The sequence below is a fragment of the Typopeltis vanoorti genome, chromosome 11, assembly GCF_054136105.1.
Source record: "Typopeltis vanoorti isolate ZY-2024b chromosome 11, IOZ_Tvanoo_1.0, whole genome shotgun sequence".
Taxonomy (NCBI): Eukaryota; Metazoa; Arthropoda; class Arachnida; order Uropygi; family Thelyphonidae; genus Typopeltis; species Typopeltis vanoorti.
Window position 1 is genome coordinate 91327816 of NC_143559.1, and position 19077 is coordinate 91346892.

The window sequence follows — 19077 nt, forward strand, 5'->3', positions numbered from 1 at the left end:
GCAAACGTATAATACATGTTTATATATAGTCGATAAAAATACACCAATCAACCCACCCACCCACCCACCCACAAAAAAGAAAAGAAAAAAAATGCTCTCGAAATACTGCAACTCGAATAAACACAGTGGCGTAGTTTTTTTCTTTTTTTTAACAATTTGTATTTATTTATTTTATTTATTATTATTTTTTTCATAAATGCTGTCGAATGACTAAATAAAAAGTGGGTGGAAATCACTTTTGGAAGGAAACAGTTCTTGTTCAAACACGTTGAACCAAGCGCATCCTTCCCTAGATCCATTTATAGCTCATTGTACTCCATACCTAGTTTTCTTTCCCTCCACCTTATAAACATCTCAAAAATCGGATAGGGGACAGTGACTTTAAATTAAAGAATCTGCCACGCTTTAAAATTTTGCCTACACATACATACCTCCAAGGCACAAATTACTTGTCCCAGATCTAGCAAGCGATTCGTTCTTTTGAAAAGTAGTTTTCAACTTCAATACGCTCTAATAATTTTCAAAATTACTATTAGCCTTTCTTCAGATTCCACGAAGTTTTTCGTTAAAGCGCAAAAAGACTGCAGGAAAAATAGTCGATTTGGAACAAACAGTCGCCGACAGCAGACGACTTTACCGCCACCGCCCGTTCATATCAAACTTGTTGTTTGGTCAGCTGTTACTATGACAACCGGCAGTAGTTTCAGCTGTGCGCTGGCAGGTGACAAGCTTTAACATTCCAGAATAACAAAGTACGTGGTTGTACCAAGACGGTTGATTTGACAAGTGCACTTATATAATTTGGTTTCTTCTGAGAACGTTTGAACGCATGCCATTGCTTGTATGCACATAAAAGAAAGCTTTATTTTGTTGACGTAGTTTTTCCTACTCTAAACCCGTAAGTAGTGCTATTTTTCTTGATCGCTAACGAGCTCCTTTACCACCACAACTACTACTACTGATTGCACTTTCACCGGCAAAGGAAACCGGTTATACGAGCCAAGACAGGCGCGAGAATTCCGGCTTTCTACTTGCAAGGTGAGGAGCAGGTGAACACGTTTCTCACTATTCAACCTCACGTGCACTAATCTACCAAATGTGTCGAAATGAAGCTGGACAATTTGCAGATGATGATACCGTGTATAGCAGTTGTTTCATTTTGGACAATGCAGGTATGATACGATAATAAAAAGAAATTATTTGACAGGACGAATACAGCTTCGAAGAAAGAAAGCTCAACATCCACTTGCTTTGGTAGTAGTGCCAAGGACGTGCTGCGGATTTCCCTTCTGTGCTTTTGGCGTTCTTGTAGAGTGCAATGACACGTATACTAAATGAAGAACAGCCACCCACCCCTGTTTTGTTTTGATATTACCGCAACGAACGATACTGGTTTTCAGGTAAGTTATTCTCATTTATAAATGCGCCAACATGGCAGTAGTACAGAAAATTAGTATTATTAATTTAGAAACATTAATAAAATTCACGGTTCTAATCTAAATATAAACAACGAATATGACATGATTTGATATCGAATAAGGCTGCCAAATGCAAACGATTTTAATACAGATGTGGCGTGTTTTTTTCTTCTGCTAACTTCATTACTATACGCGAACTTTATAAGACCGATATTACCGACCTCTACCTGAATGGATTAAACGTATTTTAAAAGAAGAATAATATAATAGAATTTTAATTACAAATGTAATCGAATTTTATTTGATTGCATTTGTAATTAAAATTCTAATTTTATTTCAATTCTAAACATTGTCCGAGGCTGGCATATTATTTATTGCTTCTAATCCTCATTTGAAGACATATAATCATCAATATTTAGAACAAGATAATAAAGTTATAACAATCTATATGGAACAAGGGAGCAGCATTTTTTTAATAAGCGAAGAGATCTATGTCTTGTTCGAGGTTCGTCGACCCCGGTGAGTTAGTTAAGCGTGGCATTTTCTGAAGGTGATCTGGATTAAGATAGCAAGGGTTAGGATGATTAATCATTCGGAAGAAGATACACACGTTTAACCTAAAGAAAAACCTGGACACATTAGCCTAATTGCTTTGTTTCTAATATTACAGTAGAAATCGTTCGATACACACAAAAGTAATTCATTTAAAGACGCAAGATAGAACTATTAATTTCCTTGAGAAGATTGGTACTAATGGATTTCGCGCTGATTATTTTGCTAAGGTTGAGTGCTTTTTTGGGTAAAGAATTAGGATCTCTATCAGTTTCATTTTATTTGAAAAATTAAAAATATAGTATTATAAGTGCATGCTACTACCTTTTTTTTTTTTCCATAAAAAGGTAGCGCCATGCACGTTTCAACATCTATTATGCATTAACTACTACTAATTAGCGACGGGAATAGGTTTGGGTAATTACCGGGTATACATTTGTCGAAACGGGGAGGAGATTATGCAACGATCGAAGAGCACATTGAAATTGGACTTTTGCCATCCCGATTCTAATGGTATAGTTACTTATTCTTTTAAAATAATTAAATTCGATAGACATTCTAATGCCGCAGTGTATGCATGAAATGTAGATTTAAACCATATATTAAAAAGCACTTAAAAAAGTGCAGTACACTTATTTACATCGGTGAAAACAATCTTTCATGCTTATGGTTGCTGCTTATGAATGACAGCATTTACCAATAAGCAATAGGGAACGAACACTTAACCGCCCTTCTCTCCTCTCTCAACTATTTCTGGGTGACATTTGCCCTTCGGATGTAAAGCCCTGGTTTATTCCATCTAGGATGCGAGGAACTTTTCAGCTGAAGGTAGGTTAGTTGGACTCCATAAAACTTGTCTTACTCCCCGCCCCCTTCCGGTAAAAGAAATTATGCGGTTAGAGAATACAATTAAGATCATATTCAGTTAAGACTGTATACCAACCCGTGGCCTTGCTAGCTGCCTTGTTCATATTCTAACTACCCTTCCTGTTAACTATGTTTCAAAAAAAAAAAAAAAGTTACCCATGATGTAATCAGTAAGATTTTTATAACCGAGAAAAGTGTGAATTGTAGCGGTATGTGTGTGTGTGTCTTTCCTTAGCAATGCAAAGCACGCTGTAATACGCAGTGCACGCACATCACGGAATAAATCAGTGTGACGGTGAACTATTAGTTTCTTCTTGAATGTACGGCTTATTTCTGTACATTCAAGTTTTCCACTCGTGCGTGGAAAAGAAACGGTGCTGAATGATTTCCATTTCATTTAACTACAAAGATCGATAAAATATGGTTTGCACACACTTTTTTTCTTAGAGACCAGGCTTTGTTGCCCGAGAGGATAGCATTTCCCCTCTCCAACCAACATTTTTTTTGGGGGAGTGTTCGAATCTCACTGCGTGCATGGATCTTTGGGAAAGCCTTCAGGTAGTAGACGATTTTCTTCTCCTGTATGAGACCTTGCTTATTGGAGGTCGTAAGTGGCTTGAAAATAACTCTTGACGCGCCCGCAGTATTAATGTACGATAGCTTTCCAACCTTCCGTGAGTATGCCTCTAAAGCAAGTATTTTCGTAGCCATATATTTCACGACTGCAAATGACGTACGCAAGAATCGCAGCGAAGCCGAAGATCGAAAATTTTCACCGATTCGTGATCAGCCACAGAAGACGTACGATTTCCAGTCGGTATATATATATATATATATATATATATTTTTTTTTTATTATTATTTAAAATTATTTAAAATAAAGAGCCAATAGGCTTCATTTCGGCGATGTAAAACATTATTTAAATTAAGGGGATTGTTTTAAAACCGAATAAGAAACTCAAAAATCGGAATCAAAGAGGTTCATGCCGAATATAGTATAACTATAAACGTATCGGCGACTACTAGCGTAAACTAAAGCACGTAGTTCAAGTATGTAGTACAAACTAGGGCATCTCGTTGCAAAGGTGGAGAAAGTTCTGATCGCTATTCTTAGTATTTTCCATAATGTAAAACCCATCTCCTAGGAGATGTATGATGTTATACATTATGGTGGGAGGTCACTACCCAGACCGGTTTCAACCTTATGTATAGGTGAAACATATACATAGATTTAATATCCCCTTAATTTAAATAATATTTTTTAAGCTCTTTTTTTCCCAATGAATTGTTCTTCAAAACAACTCCTGCAGATTATTTTTTGGGAAACATTTTATTCCGTATACTTTGTTTATATGCTATAAAATGAGAGAAGAAAGATAAAGGTTTTGAAAAAGGTAGATGTTTTGGAACCGATATCGTGTTTCATTAAGTACGCATAAAAACAAACTTTAGAAGTGGCTTAATACCCTGAAAAAAAAAAAAGGTAAACCAGATCCTACTAGATCCTTTAGTTCGCTAATAATTTTCATCAGTCTGTACTACCACTAGCTTACTTACTGGATACTTGACGTAGTCAAACTCCATTCTTTTTCTACTGTGAAGTGGAAATACTTTTTGTATATATAATATAAATACTTCCAAAATCATGCATTTCAGAATACAGCAATACAAAAGCCTCCCAAAGTAGCCATCAGAAACCCAATGATAACGTTGGAAAGTCTAAAACAGCTGATGAATAATCTTGATGCCAACTAGTTTTTCGTTTTAACATGCTTTTAGAGAGAAATTTCGGTAAGTGTGTGAGCATTGTCATCATAGACCTATCTCAGTGAAGTCTATTTTTTTTTCTACTTTAGGATATGACGAAGATCGTAGCTTTATGCTCTGTGACCTCCTATGGATTAGCAATTCCAAAATCAAGAGAGGACTATTAAGAAATGCCACATGAAAGCCCGGTTGGTCTCCGGATGTCCTCTAAGCATTCATTCGGTTTGTCTCAAGTTCAGCTCAGTGGTGAAGACAATTAATGACCAAGTTTCTGCCACTGCGCCCGCCTAATGCAATATTCCAATGAGCCCCGAATAACAGAACGGGAGAATGAAAAAAAAAAAAAAAAAAGCAGCCCACTGCAGACGTACAGCGAAAAAACAAAACCCCTCGATAATAGGATACACTTTGTAGTTATTTGGGAAACAAATATATAACTGCAACATCAGCAAAGTCTGTCTTTTCATTTGTTTGTTTGTGTGTGTGTGTGGGGGGGTAGTCTTCAGTTTAAATCGTAAATAAATTGGCTTGAAGAAGTTGTAGAAACATTTGAAATACCAAATTTTAATAACTTGAGCATATTGAATGGTAGTTTTGTACATCCTGTATTAATTTAGATAATTTGTGGACTTCATGGTGTTGCCATCCTAAATAGACTTCTCTCCTGCTGAAAGGACGATAATAATAAAATCTGTTGAGCTAGGTTGGTTTGGGTTGTTTTGGAATTAGACCAAAGTAACTGGGTTTCATGTGTTCTTTTGGTCGGTTTTTCCTCTTTTGTAGGATGAAAAATATGAGTTATCGGGGGGGAAACCCTCCCACCAAGGATGCACTTTTTTTTTTTTTTGCCGGCCTGGTTGGCCGAATGGTTAGCACATCCGCTCTCCGACCAACAGGCTGTGGTTCGAATCCAGTGTGAGACCACTGCCCCACTTATTGCAGGACTGGGGTGGCTTGAAAAACTCCCATATTTGGTCTTTAGAGCGGGTTTCCAGCCAGTGCAAATAATAAATTAAAAAGACAAAAAATACAAAATTGATAAAAATAGAAAAAAAAATCCTTAGCTCACCCACGGTTCAAAATGCACTATAGATTTGTAAAATAGCCGTTCGTAGGTAGGACCCGCAATAAAAAACAAAATTTTAAAAAAGTGGCTAATGATCTAATCTGATTAATAGTGTACCACTAAGCAGCGAAAATCAGAGGAACAGCAACATCTTTTTTTTTCCAGGCCATAAAAATTTGAAAAAATCCTAATATGGAGTTTTTTTTGAGAGAGAGGATGTAACATTCGCAAAAAAAAAAAAATAATAATAATCTCAGTTGTATTAGGCTCAGATAACTTTTCGCCTCATATACTACCTAAACTCTGGGCATGCGATGCTATGTGAGAGAGAAAGAGGGTGGCGCCCTGAGAGAGAAAGAGCGAGTAAGTGGGGACACGATTTGTGGTTGTGCCGTTCAAAAGACACTGTACTCGTGCCTGCTTTATAGGTGGTGACCATTGAATTGGAAACTATGTGCTACTTTGAAGGTGGTGTGTTCTTGTGATGGTGAATTGTACTACTTTTCTCATTTTAAAAAGTTCACATATCTGAATTTTTGTGTGGTAGATTACTTTCCTCTAAGTAAATATCCTTTTTTGGTGGATGCGCCAAATAAAACAATTTTCCAATTATTAAACAACGCAATAAAATTATTAAAATCCCTGGCAAGAGTTGATGTAAATTTAGCAATGCTGTACTTAACGTGAGTGTTCATGCAGAAGAATGCTGTTTCGCATCGTCAAAACTTAGTCCCTTATGCATTGCAGGGGAACTAGTTTCATGAACGATTCATGTGTGCTAGAAATAATGACGTGTTGTTGAACATGGAAAAACTGAAATTAAAACAATATCCTCTAACATTAAGAAACAAATCCAATAAGTCTCAGTTGATCTGCTTCCTTAATCCAGCGAAAACGAGTGATTTCGATTCCCTCGCTTTTTTTTTTTAATTTATGAGAATCTGAGGAAAAAGGAGTAAAAACTCCCCCCTCCAGGTGCTTGTTGCATGCGTTTTAATGTAATCACCGACCACCTGAATAACCCTCTTCCTACACATGATGTAACAGATCTTCAGAACAGTGTTGCCGAATATCTGCAGAGGACCAGTCTCCATATAACCCTATTTGCGCTCAAAAACTGCCTTCATTTTAGTGACGAGATCAAATTAACAGGAAAGATGTTCCAGAATATGTCAATTCTGTTCTCCACTTACATGAATACTTGGGGGGGGAGCAATATAGTTGCTTCCCCCTCAGTGTGCTAAAAATGCTCTTGTTATAATGTTTTTCAGTAACGGATTCTATTCCACTCGCTTTGACATTTCATTTGGTTTGCAAGACCACAATGTTTCGTCGATCACAATCTTGATATCGAACGTGGTTCTAGTTCCTTCCCTCCCCAATGTCTCTCATTATCTAAATTCTTTACCCGTCACAAATTTCGCGCTTTGCGGCATGACTCATGAAAACTAACCATGCAATTACTACCATCTACAAGCCACACACAAGTTGTCGGAATTGTTGGTTTACTGCAATTTTTTTTTCTCTTCAACCCTTGTAAATAATCATTAGTATTTATATCTAGTAAAAGCGATCAGCTTTCATAAGGAAAGGACGTCGGCTATTCCTTAACTGAGCCAGTTATATAAATATTAAATAAAATGCTGAAAGCGATATTTTAATTTTTAAAATCTGTTATAGAGGAAGAGTTAGTGGGCTACTCGTAAATTCAAAGTAGGATTGCAAAGGAGTGAGTGGTCATATGTGTGTAGATTTTTAAGGAGGGGGGGGACGCAATTATAAATTTCAAAAGAGACATTTAGATGCCTCTTGTGAATAGGCCTTGTATAAATGAGAAACTGGGTTGCATATATATGGAGTGAAATCAGTGAGAAGGGGCCAATCTCTAATCCTGGAATTTTTGAAGACTTCCTCATTCATTTTGAACACGAAAATATTTTTTTTCCTCGTTACATTCTGAGAATTTCTTTTGGTCAAGTTGACATAAAGCTAATAATAAAGATTAATAAAATTTAGCTCCCGGCTTGTTTTGAGTTGAATAAATAATCTTCTAGCTTCGGTATCATGCGAAAACCGATCGATAACAGGTTATTGCTGAATTCGTCTTTGCTTAGAGATTTATTTCAAGCCTCACCGCAAATTCTCATTTGTTTTGCTTGACCTGTTTGCACACCAAGAACCAGTAAATCTTATTACCTCGTGTGTTGTAGGAAATGGAAGGATCGTGTTTCTGTTCTTTGTAAACACGTGATTTTTATCAAAGCGAAAAGTCTACAATACTTGCTAATACTTATAGTAAAAAATGCAGTTATCCATTTTAAAATATTCAACTTCTTCGGATTAATATTACGAGATTTTCAAAAAGTGGAGCGTGTCCAAACATACTTCGAATTTTCCTATCCCCCTGAAAAGAAAAAAAAAAAAAAAACGACTTTGTCTATGATAAGTTAAGTTTTTTTTTTTTTTTTTTCAACTCTACTTTAGAGGAACATCATGAACTTAAATCTCGAGTAAGTAGATCAGAAATGAAGTCCGAATGTGATTACCTATAATGGTATAACAAACAAGGATCCATCATGCAATATTTTGGATCCACATTCGATACTGCTGGAGAAGTGGTCATTAACACGCCGAATATAACTTTAGATGCGACATTTTACGCTTGAAAGACGTGCTGTTTATTTTATATCGAATTATGCATACCATATCGATAATGTAGCAATATTTTGTCATAGTGAGACTTCAGAGGACTAAAAGGAATCGAGTAATTTATCAGTAGCCTCGACTTATTTTAATGTGTACATAATTATCGAAACCATAATTATAAAAACGATTTCAATTATTAGATTCTCATAGTTCGTATTCACCCAAATGAACAACCTCTTGAAATGTTATTTTTCACATATAAAGCCTAATTTTCAACAAAATACCTCTTTCATTACCTTACACTAACTCTTCTTTTATCCCGTCTGTCTCTGGAATAGTCTTCCTCATTCAAAATTCCCAAAGGATGATATGCTGCTGTCATCTAGTTCCCATGGGGTATTAATGAATTATACGTTTTGCAACTTTTGTGTAGGATATTAAGATTTTAAAACAAAAAAAAAAACTTTAATCAAGTACATAATTCTTTGCTTTCGTAATAACCTTAGTTTTCGTTAACAAATTTCCTAGAAATGAGACCACTTTAAGTTCTTATATTAGGTCACAGATATGATTTTAACACAAAATATATAAAGACGAGCAGCATTTATCAAGAAATTAATGCATGTTTCCATACCTTCTGATGCATACAGCTAAAACTCTATTTCAAAGCAAGATATCCAACTCAAAACCCATAGTGGCATTTAAGATGACTTCATTTTTAGGAGTGATCAATATTTATTTATTTTTGTTTATATTTTTTGCTTGATTAATTAGCTTAAATTTCAATTAGTGTTAATTAAAAACTTGGATTTTTCTTTAAAAATTTACCCCCCCCCGAGTTTTAAGGAAGGGATTAGCATCATTATCTCTCCACCCATCCCTTTACATCCGCAGCTGCTGAAGGAGCAAAAATTAAAAATATTTTTTTTCAAAAATTAAATTTGGTTCTTTACTCAGTGCAAAATTCACCCTCTTAAATGTACTAGGAAATTTTCAAACCTCAGTAAACGAAATTAAATAATTAAAATAAAACTGAAAGAAAACTATAAAAGGAGAGAAGGGGGAAAAAATCCAATTGAGTAGCGAACTGAGAGAACAAATAACATTTAAGCTACTTAGGCACATTTAGTGAAGGAGGGGGGATCATGGAAATTTTAAAACTGGAATAAGCAAGGCTGATTGATAGGGTAGGGAAACATAGATTATTATTTTTTTTTTTTTATCACAGAGTTGAAAAATCAACCAGATATATCGAGTTCACATCAGTACACAAACCTGTGTACAAACCAGTTGAAAATTAGAGTTGCATCAGAATAAGTTATTTTCAAAATCGGGAACCCTGGAGAGTTTTAGAACAAAGATGAGGAAAATAAGACTGTGAGAGGAGTATGTCATGCCAGATAATCATAAATATCCAATCGGTTTTTCTCTTTTATAAGGATAAAAAAAAAAGGAATTTCCATGGAGAAACCCAATCGAGATAATAGAACTCATAAAAGAGAGAGAAATAGATGACTTCGATGGCAAAGCCATATTAAAAATGTAGCGTAGAAAAGAATTTTACAGTATTAATATCTAAGAATGTTCTGAATATGGTGACCAATATTTTACTCACGCTAATCCGATAGAGAAAATTTTTCTGACAACAAGAAAGAAAAAATCTCAACCCATTTCATGTCGAGTTTCATTTTGTTCCCATTCGATTCCTGAATTTTTTTTTTTTTTTTTTTTCAGCTGATACATATCGTTTCGAATATGAAATTTCATCTAATGATTCGTTGACTGACAACTCTTTCCTCAAAATATTTTCTCGCATAAATTAACGTTTGCTCCTCTACATCTTTGTAGTCAACCGCACTTTTTGATGTCACCCGTTTGAAGTGCTTCAGCTCATCGAACTACTTTCTCCGTAGTTCCGAATATGACACGCACTTGGTGTATGCCGGCGAACTGTCAAGCTTACGAACAGTGTTACTTTTCGCGCGAGATGGGAGGGGGGGGGGAAATCATAATTAGCATCTTAAAAACGAAACTATTTTCAAAGTCCAGGATGGTTGATCATCCCCTAGTTCTGAAATTATGATGTATCAGTGTAGTATGCTACAAAGTGGAGAAACTGTCACATCAGTTCGCAGACCTTGCATGAAAATACCTAATAGCAGAAAGCATAAGGAAGAAACACAACGTCTATGAGAAAGTGATTTGAAATGAATGTGAGAGAGGACGATATTAAACATTTTAGCGGAAGTGTTTGGTGCACCAGACCAAACACCTCTCCCTTAAAAAGACACCAAGCTTACTGGAGACTGAGGAGGTTATGGATATGTTTGTATTGAAAAAGGCTAGAAATTAATATCAGCTCATGAGACATCTGATGCTGTTTGAGATAAGAGTATTATTAAACATAAAGGAAAGCAAAGTGGGACCTTTCATATGAGAAATAAGCTATGGCTCTGCTTTGGTAGCATTGTGGCTCACGAGACTGACCTCGCCTCACTCTAGAGAAAGTCATCGGCATATAAGGCATTAGTTGTTGAAGATCTCGAAGTTTAGAACTACAAGGTTATAATGGAGAAGAAGAATAGAATGAACTGATTGCTAAACTTATAATGCCTCGGCACTGATGGGGAAAATCTGAAAAAAAGGCAAACCTTCACTATGACATGTAGCGAACAATGTCGAAATTAAACTGACTCCTCACTTATTAGGGATGCTGTTTGATTAAATATCTTTCTAGTACCAGACCTAATTAAATGTACTGGGCTGTTAGGGGAAATTACGGGAGTTTCTTCAAAATTTTTAATAGCTGTGATCAGTTCAAGTTTTAAAAAAATTTAAACCGATTGTACTAAATTCATTAACAATAAGAAGTAATTTTAAATAGTTCATTATATTTACTAATATTTTCATGCGAATACAAGTTAATCTTTAAAAAATATTGGTAATGCAGACATTTAATAAATACAGATTTACGAATAGTGCTAAGTAGTCGGCCGAAAATCATCGTCTGTTAAACATTATCGAAGAGAATGGAAGGTGCCCACCCCCTGGTATAAAGCATGGTGTTCTAAATAGTTCTATTTTAGACAAGATACCAGTCACAACTGACCCTGACATACATTAGTACAAACGCACGACTTTTAGCGGGTGGTACCAACTACCTACAAACCATATCTTGAATGACAGCTCGTGGAATTGTCTGATAACTGCCTCTGCATCGACCCGATGCATTATAATTAGGCTGCGCGATTTTGCATGTAAGGATGTATTTATATTTCAGAAAATTTTAGTGGCCTTTACTATGACCTTCATAATACGTCTATTTCGGACAATTAATTCAATCAGTTTCCACAAAATAGATCCTTATACTCTGTGATGCGATTAAATATATCGCATCACTGAATCATTGGATTAATTTAAGATGGTTTACAAAGTATATTATAATGTCAGAGTTCATTTTCTAAAACTGTAGGCTTTTTTTTTATGTTAATATTTCACATGAAAACATTATTACAACCAACCAAGTTCCTAATTATACGTATAGCTACTAGATAGCACGAGTTGATATTTGTAGCTAAAACGTTTCAAAGATTTTATACAATGAAAGCGAAACATATTCGTAACAAATGGCTCACATCTGTTTATGACATTCGCCATTATTAAACTGCGCCATGAAGTGACCTTGCATCTACTTTAAGGAGACATTAAGTAAATGTTTTCTGATAGCTAGCCAAATCTGATCTTGATCGCATTCTCCATATACGTTATGTTACATGTGGTTGTCTTGCAAACTATATCAACAGGAAAAACAAGATAGTCGTGTGGGGGAGGGGAAATCAGCGTTTTATTAATAATCAGAACGAACTTTCCTATAAGAGGCTGTCTGGTGTGAAATAGTGACCAACGCAACCAAATATACAGTTGGTTGCTGCTATAGGCCAGAGGGGTGCAAAGGGTGATGTTGAATTCATACATCAGCAAATTAGTGTAATGAGTGCAGGGAAATTAGTGATTATTGTGGGGGATTTTAATTATGGTGATATCGATTGGAAGGAGGAATTATCACGTGGCAAAAGGGAATTGGAATTCATACACCTTCTAAGAGATAATTACTTGAAACAGCACATAACTGAAGGGACTCGTGGTGTGAGGGTGTTGGATCTGGTCATAGGCGCAGAGGGCATATGCATAAGAAAGGTGTCCGCGTTACCTCCAACTGGTGAGAGTGATCATGTAGTATTGACTTGGGAGGTTGTAAAATTTGTGGATTTCTCTCTTAAGAAGGGGTATATTCGGAACTACAGGTTAGGTAACTATAACAAGCTTCAGAGTGAGCTTACAGCCGTCCCATGGCAGAAAATATTGCAGGGGAAAGATGTAGCTGTGCATGGGATATATTTATCGGGTATCTGAGGGAGGCAATATCAGAATGTATCCCCATGGTTAGGAAGATTAACAAGGTAGGCATTAGATGGATGATTAATAGTACCAGGCTTGATCTACAAAAAAAAAAAGAAAGTGTTATGGAGAAATTACAAGGAGAAAGGTCATCAGTACACTCATGAGCAGTACAAAGCTCAGGCTAGAAAGGTTACTAGCATAGTAAGAAAAGCAAAATCCGATTATGAGAAGACCTTAGCTAAGGGGATCAGGTGTAATTCCAAAGAGTTCTTTCGCCACGTGACAAGTAAAAGGAAGAATGACTTTGGAAGGATAACCTTAGTGGGTGCCGATGGTATCGAAGTGACCAAATCAGATGTAATAGTAGAGTTACTGAATGCGCACTTTTCAAAAGTCTATCACCCAAGTGAGGATATCTCTGTACCTGTAGCAATAACTGACGTGAGAATTCAAGTTAATGAAACAGAGGTATTTAGAATATTGCAGAATTTAAACGCAAATACTGCTCTTGGTTTAGATGGAATATCAGCTCGGGTGTTATGCGAATGAGCAAGGGAATTGTCAACTCCTCTTACTCGGTTATTTAACTTGAGTTTGAACTCTGGTATGGACTCTAGGGAGTGGAAGGAAGGCAAAATAGTTCCTTTGCATAAAGGAGGCTCCAAGACTGCGGTTGTAAATTACAGACCAATTACCATCTCGGGAGTGGTGGTAAAAGTACTGGAAAAGTTGTTAAGGTCAGAATTCAGGATTGGGTGGATCAGAATATGATACTCTATAAGGGCCAACATGGTATTGTTAAAGATCGGTCCTGCCCTAGCAATTTATTAACTTTTATAATAGAGTAACATCTAAGTTGGACAAGGGGAATGGCTACACAGTGATACTTCTGGATTTTGCAAAGGCTTTTGACAGGATACCCCATGGAATACTGTTGCGGAAATTAGAACAAATGGGGATGAATACTAAACTGGTCTTATGGATAAGAGATTGGCTTATGGAGAGATACCAGAAAGTAGTGTATTGAGGAGCAGAGTCCAGGATGAAGCAGGTGACCAGTGGTGTGCCTCAGGGTTTTTGGGCCGTTATTGTTTATTTTGTACATAAATGATATAGGAAATGACTTGAAGGGAGATGTTCAGTTGTTTGCTGACGATGCCAAGTTGGGAAGCGCAATAAGAAATCAAGCCGATGTTGAGAGTTTGCAGGATGATTTAAATAAGCTGGTAGAATGGGCAAAAGATAATGGATGTCAGTTCAATCTGGAAAAGTGTAAAGTTATGCATTTTGGGGTTAAAAGATTTCCAGCTGTGTACCACATTGATGGAACGGTACTCCAAGAGATTGGTGTGAGGTTAGGGACTTGGGGGTATTAGTGGATAGGAAATTGAAGTTCAGAGGACACATTGCTAAGGTGTCCAAGATTGCACATAGGATTACTTGGTTATTGAAGAACACACTAACATCCAGAGATAAAGAGGTTATTATTCCTCTTTATAAGGCATTGATACTTCCACATTTGGATTACTGTGCTCAAGTCTGGTCGCCTGGATTCCTTGGAGATAAGGAATTGGTGAAGAGGGCTCAGAGGAGAGTGACTTAAGTTTGTAAGTGGTGTAAAAAATGCTCCCTAGATTGAGAGCTTGTGGATTACAGAGGTTGGTTGATAGGAGGAGAAGAGGAGATATGATAGAAACATTTAAATTACTTAAAGGTTTTTATAAGATTGATGCAAGGGAAATATTTCAGCTGTGTGCTAGTGATGGAAGAACAAGAGGTCATCCCTGGAAATTAAGGAAAAGTGTGGTTAACAAGGGTGTGAGAACTAAATTTTTTGCTTGGAGAGTGGTGAATGAACGGAATGCATTGCCTGACTCAGTTGTGAGTACTTTGTCTGTAAATGAGTTCAAGAAGAGATGTGATAGATATTGCTTTGATAGCTTGGGTCTCCCGCGATGAGTCTTCTGACTCCATGGAGATACCCATATATATATAATAATAATAAGTTATAAAACGCGTCTATTCTAATTATTAATTATATATCAGTGGTGTCTTCTTTTTAAAACCATATTTTCACTTGCTTAAGTGATGACTACCGTTACTGAAATAACTCATAGTATCCTCCGAAAACCGCATTTGCTAATTGATAATACTTCCGAAAGAGTCCAAAAGGCTTAATGGATAACCTATAATAAAAATAAACAAATTATACGCCCCTTATTAAGGAGGGGTGTGGTTTTTCTACTTACAGCAGGTGCTGAAAGGAACTCAGCTTAATTTCTGTTTGAAAGACAGCTGTATTATGAGAGAAACCTTTAAGGGCTTTAGTTTTACAACTGAGTTGTGAGCTAACCTGTCATACAAATGTGACAGGATTTTTCCACCCTGGAAAATGCGGTTTACAAATAGTGTACTGACTTCAAGCCCTAGGATAGTCGTCATTCTAACGGATACCAATCCAGGATTTTGTCTTGTTCAATCAATCCTAATCCTTGATAAAATGCGGTCTATATATATACAGGGTGCGCAGTGCGCGCACCAACATACGAATCCTGGAATTTTGAAAATGTGGGGAATAAATTTATAATGAATATGAATTTTAAGCAATTTTCCATTCCCTCTGAGTAAGGGAATGTAAAAATCAACCCACTGCGAAGCATGTTTATCAAACATAGTGTAGGGTGAACAAATAATAGATTTGTTAACAAATCTATTATTTGTTATAGTGCAGGGTGAGCAAATAATAGATCTGGCTCTTAATTTCAGAGTGCCTTGTCTCTAATTAATTTCAATTGTCAATGAATAGTGCTGGTGTTCGTGCTAAAAGAGTCGATTAGTAGATGAATTGGAGGATTATCATTATTTCTACATACCTAATACTTTTATTATTATTATTGTTGACTTGACGAAAGGTTATTATGCAAGCGTATTATACATTTTGTACTGTGGGTTGGTAAGGATTGGTTTTTTTTTTTTTTATCAATTATGTATAGTGTATTTTTATTTTACTTTTTACTTAGTCCGCGAACTGCTCTAGAGACCAAACATTAAACACTTTCAAGCCACTCCAATGAGCAGGGCAGTGGTCTCACACCGGGTGATGAAATTCATCTCCCACCTATATAAAAAAAAAAAAAAATCGCAAATATCCTTGCCCGGATACGAAAATGCTAACCTCACACTTAGTGAAACTGCTGCAATAGACCCAACAGAAAGTAGAGGGAAATGATGGATGCCAATTCGATGAAGTAGAAGTAGCTGTCGAAAGACGGTGGTCAAACATGTATGTCCATGAGATAGCGGTTGAAGTGAGTTCAGTGAGAGGAATCTCACTGACTTCATCAGCCGAATCGCTCTTCTCTGAACAGCCTCACGAATTTGTAAAGGGATTTAGGTGCACTATCCAAAACGTGTGAACAGTGTTATAAGAATATAGACGGATTTGTTTGGAATTGCTACTTGCATGGGCGAAAATTAACCCTTAACAGAAAAGTTTTTTTTTTTTTTTTTGACTGAGGACGCCATTAATGTGACGTATTTACCATTTACCTGTAGCCAGAAAATGTTAGTCCAAGCGAGATATAATCCTTTCTAATTTATGTATTATTTGAAGTTAAGAGAAGGCGAACTGAGATCTTTTTTTGCAATAAAGAAGACAAAGATGTTTTTTTATGAGCGTGGTGGGTTAGCCTCATCCAAGGAGAATGATGTGGAGAACAGTGTTTAAGGGCAATTGAATACAACTGACTAGAATAGCTACTACATCACATTCTCAGTCGTAATTTTGCGAGATTATGGAAACCTACTTATTTTAGCAAAATAATTTTGCTAAAACAAAATCCTAATTTAACAGTGACCGTATGTTTAAAACGTAGAAATGGACTTCTCGTTATTGGCAAAATATACCATCAAAAAATCCGTTATATCGGACTTTTATTTTTTTATTAACAAATGCAATACCATTTTTTTTCTTGTATTTTTGAAATGACGTCAACAAAGTTCCTGTCAAGGGCAGATTACACAATACTTCCTACCTTCCGATTTTATCGAAATATTCAGACAACACGAACAACAAAAATCGATAAAATCCTATTTTAAAACTGTTTTTAGGTAGAGTGCATTTTATCTAGCTTGGAGAAATGAGATTCAAACGGCAGACCTTTAGGTTGGGAAGCCATGTTAATGGCATTAGATGTAGTTTTGATGCAATCATCAGCAGCATACATGCAGTGTTCTAGTTGACGAGAAAAATGTGTGGTATTCTCTGTATAATACTGTAATTAACGTCACTAACAAATCACTTTAGAAGTGACTTTAGCCGGATTGCAGTTACTCTCAACACATCATCGTGTATAATAGTTTAAACAGTTCTCATTTGTGTCTTTTTTTTTTCTTTTTTTTTTTTTATCCTACCATCGTGGTTTAGAATCCCGGTGTGGCAGGGATGTTGAGGAATGTCTTTAGGTGCGAAACCACCCGAAGAGATGAGAGTGCTGAAGTTGTTTGAAAAAGTAATTTGAAAATGTCCTGGTTTTTAGAGAATAGTTCTCGAACTATCTAACCATAACCTTACCCACGGTATTATTAACGTGCAATGGAATCATCCTTTCATGGGAGGTATCACCATTAAAAAAAAAAAAAGGGGGGGGAGGTGGCTCACGGACTTTATAAAGTGCTGTTTTGTCTGCTGTTAGATCGGCAGGTATAAAGTGAGTTGCTATTTTAATTGGAATACGGGGAGAAAATAACAAAATTGCCTACGTTTTTAAGTTTATTATTTAAAAAAAAAAGGGGGTGGGGAGAAAATACGGAGCTCCCTTTGTATAAATATAATAGCCTCTAACCCAACATATTAAACCACTTGACAAATCGGAGTCGAACATTATAAGGAGTTATTTCTTGTCCCTTTTGATATATTCATATACAGTGGCGCACTCAGGATTTAATCTTGGAGGGGGCCGAGCACTCAAGATTTAATCTTTGGGGGGGCCCCGAGTTGAGTAGACAACTTGAGAATACACACTAAGCATTGCATACGACCTATTACTGAGCATCTGCAATCATCGCTAATTCATAAGTAGTATAGAAATAGAAGGCACGACGCAACATAAGTAAAAAAAAAAAATAATTTTAATTAGGAAAAGATTTTTGGAAAATTTTCTAGTGTTTTTTTTCCTTTTTCTTTTGGAGGGAGCAGGGCCCCTTGGCCCCCTCCCTGGGTGCGCCACTGTTCATATGTCTTGCATTTATTTATTTATTTAAAAAAATGTTTCTTGTATTAAAAAAATTCATTTCAGTACTCTTGTAGATATTTGTTTTGTTTTCACTTTTAAAAGTTGTAAAAGGATTTTCTAAGAATTCTATCATCGTAGAAATTTCGAAAATACTTTGCATCCGCAATCCAAATATTTACTGTTCAGAAAGTATCAGTTTCCTGCATTTGGCAATTTAGAAATGGTCATAATATACATTGCTTAAAGGAATTATAAAATGCATGTCATATCGCATTGTCCGATTCTTAAACTGTTTCTAGATTGTGCTGAAAATAAAAAAAAAAGTCTGTATTACCATAAGTTACTGATTATGGGATATCAAAAGGGGATGTTTTCTGGGCTCTAAATTCCCCTTATTTAATAAAGTTTTTCGTATTTTATGAATCTCACTATGAAAGATCATAAAACTTATAACACATTGATATTGAGAGTGTTGATGGTTTAAGGGCTAGATAAACCGGAAACTTTGGTATGCAGACCAAACATCAACTCTTTCAATCCATAGAAGACTTACAACAGGCAGGGTGATGAAATTCAGCGACTGTCAAAAAAACAATCGCAGAAATCCTTTTCAACTACTAACTGCGCTCAAACTGCTTAACTTTTTGCGTGAGCCATTAGCAGCAGAGGCTCTATCAATCGACCAACCTTTGCTGGCAATACCGACTGAGGTTCTAGCCAAGCTGAATAAAGTAATCTTTTGCGTGATTGGACTTAACGTTTCATTTATTAACGAGGTGTTCTTCCCTTCAGATGTCTTTCTAGAAATCGCTGGCATGTTTCTTTATCTTATTTGTGAAATATATTCCTTCATTTAACAATCCTGTATGCTGGCGTAAGATGTTCCTCTAGACGGGAACTGAACCTCAGTCGTCGTCGCAGCTACCGACTGTTCACGGAAATGTTTACAGGAGTACAATCCAAACTAATAGAAAATATTTATGTAACAGATACCTTTTAGTGCAAGAAATTAACATAAACTGGGCTTTATATTAGACCAAAGATTTTGATAATTGATACTAAGTAAAAAAAAAAAAAAAAATCAAGTTGGCAAAACTTGTTGGTGTTTTTTTACTTAGTAACAATT

At 36.0% G+C, this 19077-nt stretch overlaps 1 protein-coding gene across 2 annotated transcripts in view; it reads left to right on the top strand.

Moving 5' to 3' along the window:
• The first annotated feature begins 844 nt into the window (after window positions 1–844).
• The window catches only part of LOC150101846 (uncharacterized), a 229860-nt gene continuing 211627 nt past the window's right edge, over window positions 845–19077 (top strand). The window contains exon 1 of one of the 2 annotated variants that reach the window (XM_090400253.1): window positions 845–1400. The gene's annotated coding sequence lies outside the window, so the exon portion shown is untranslated. Of the gene's footprint in view, window positions 1401–3624; window positions 3655–19077 lie in introns of those variants that run through there. The other variant, XM_090400256.1, reaches the window with a different exon arrangement.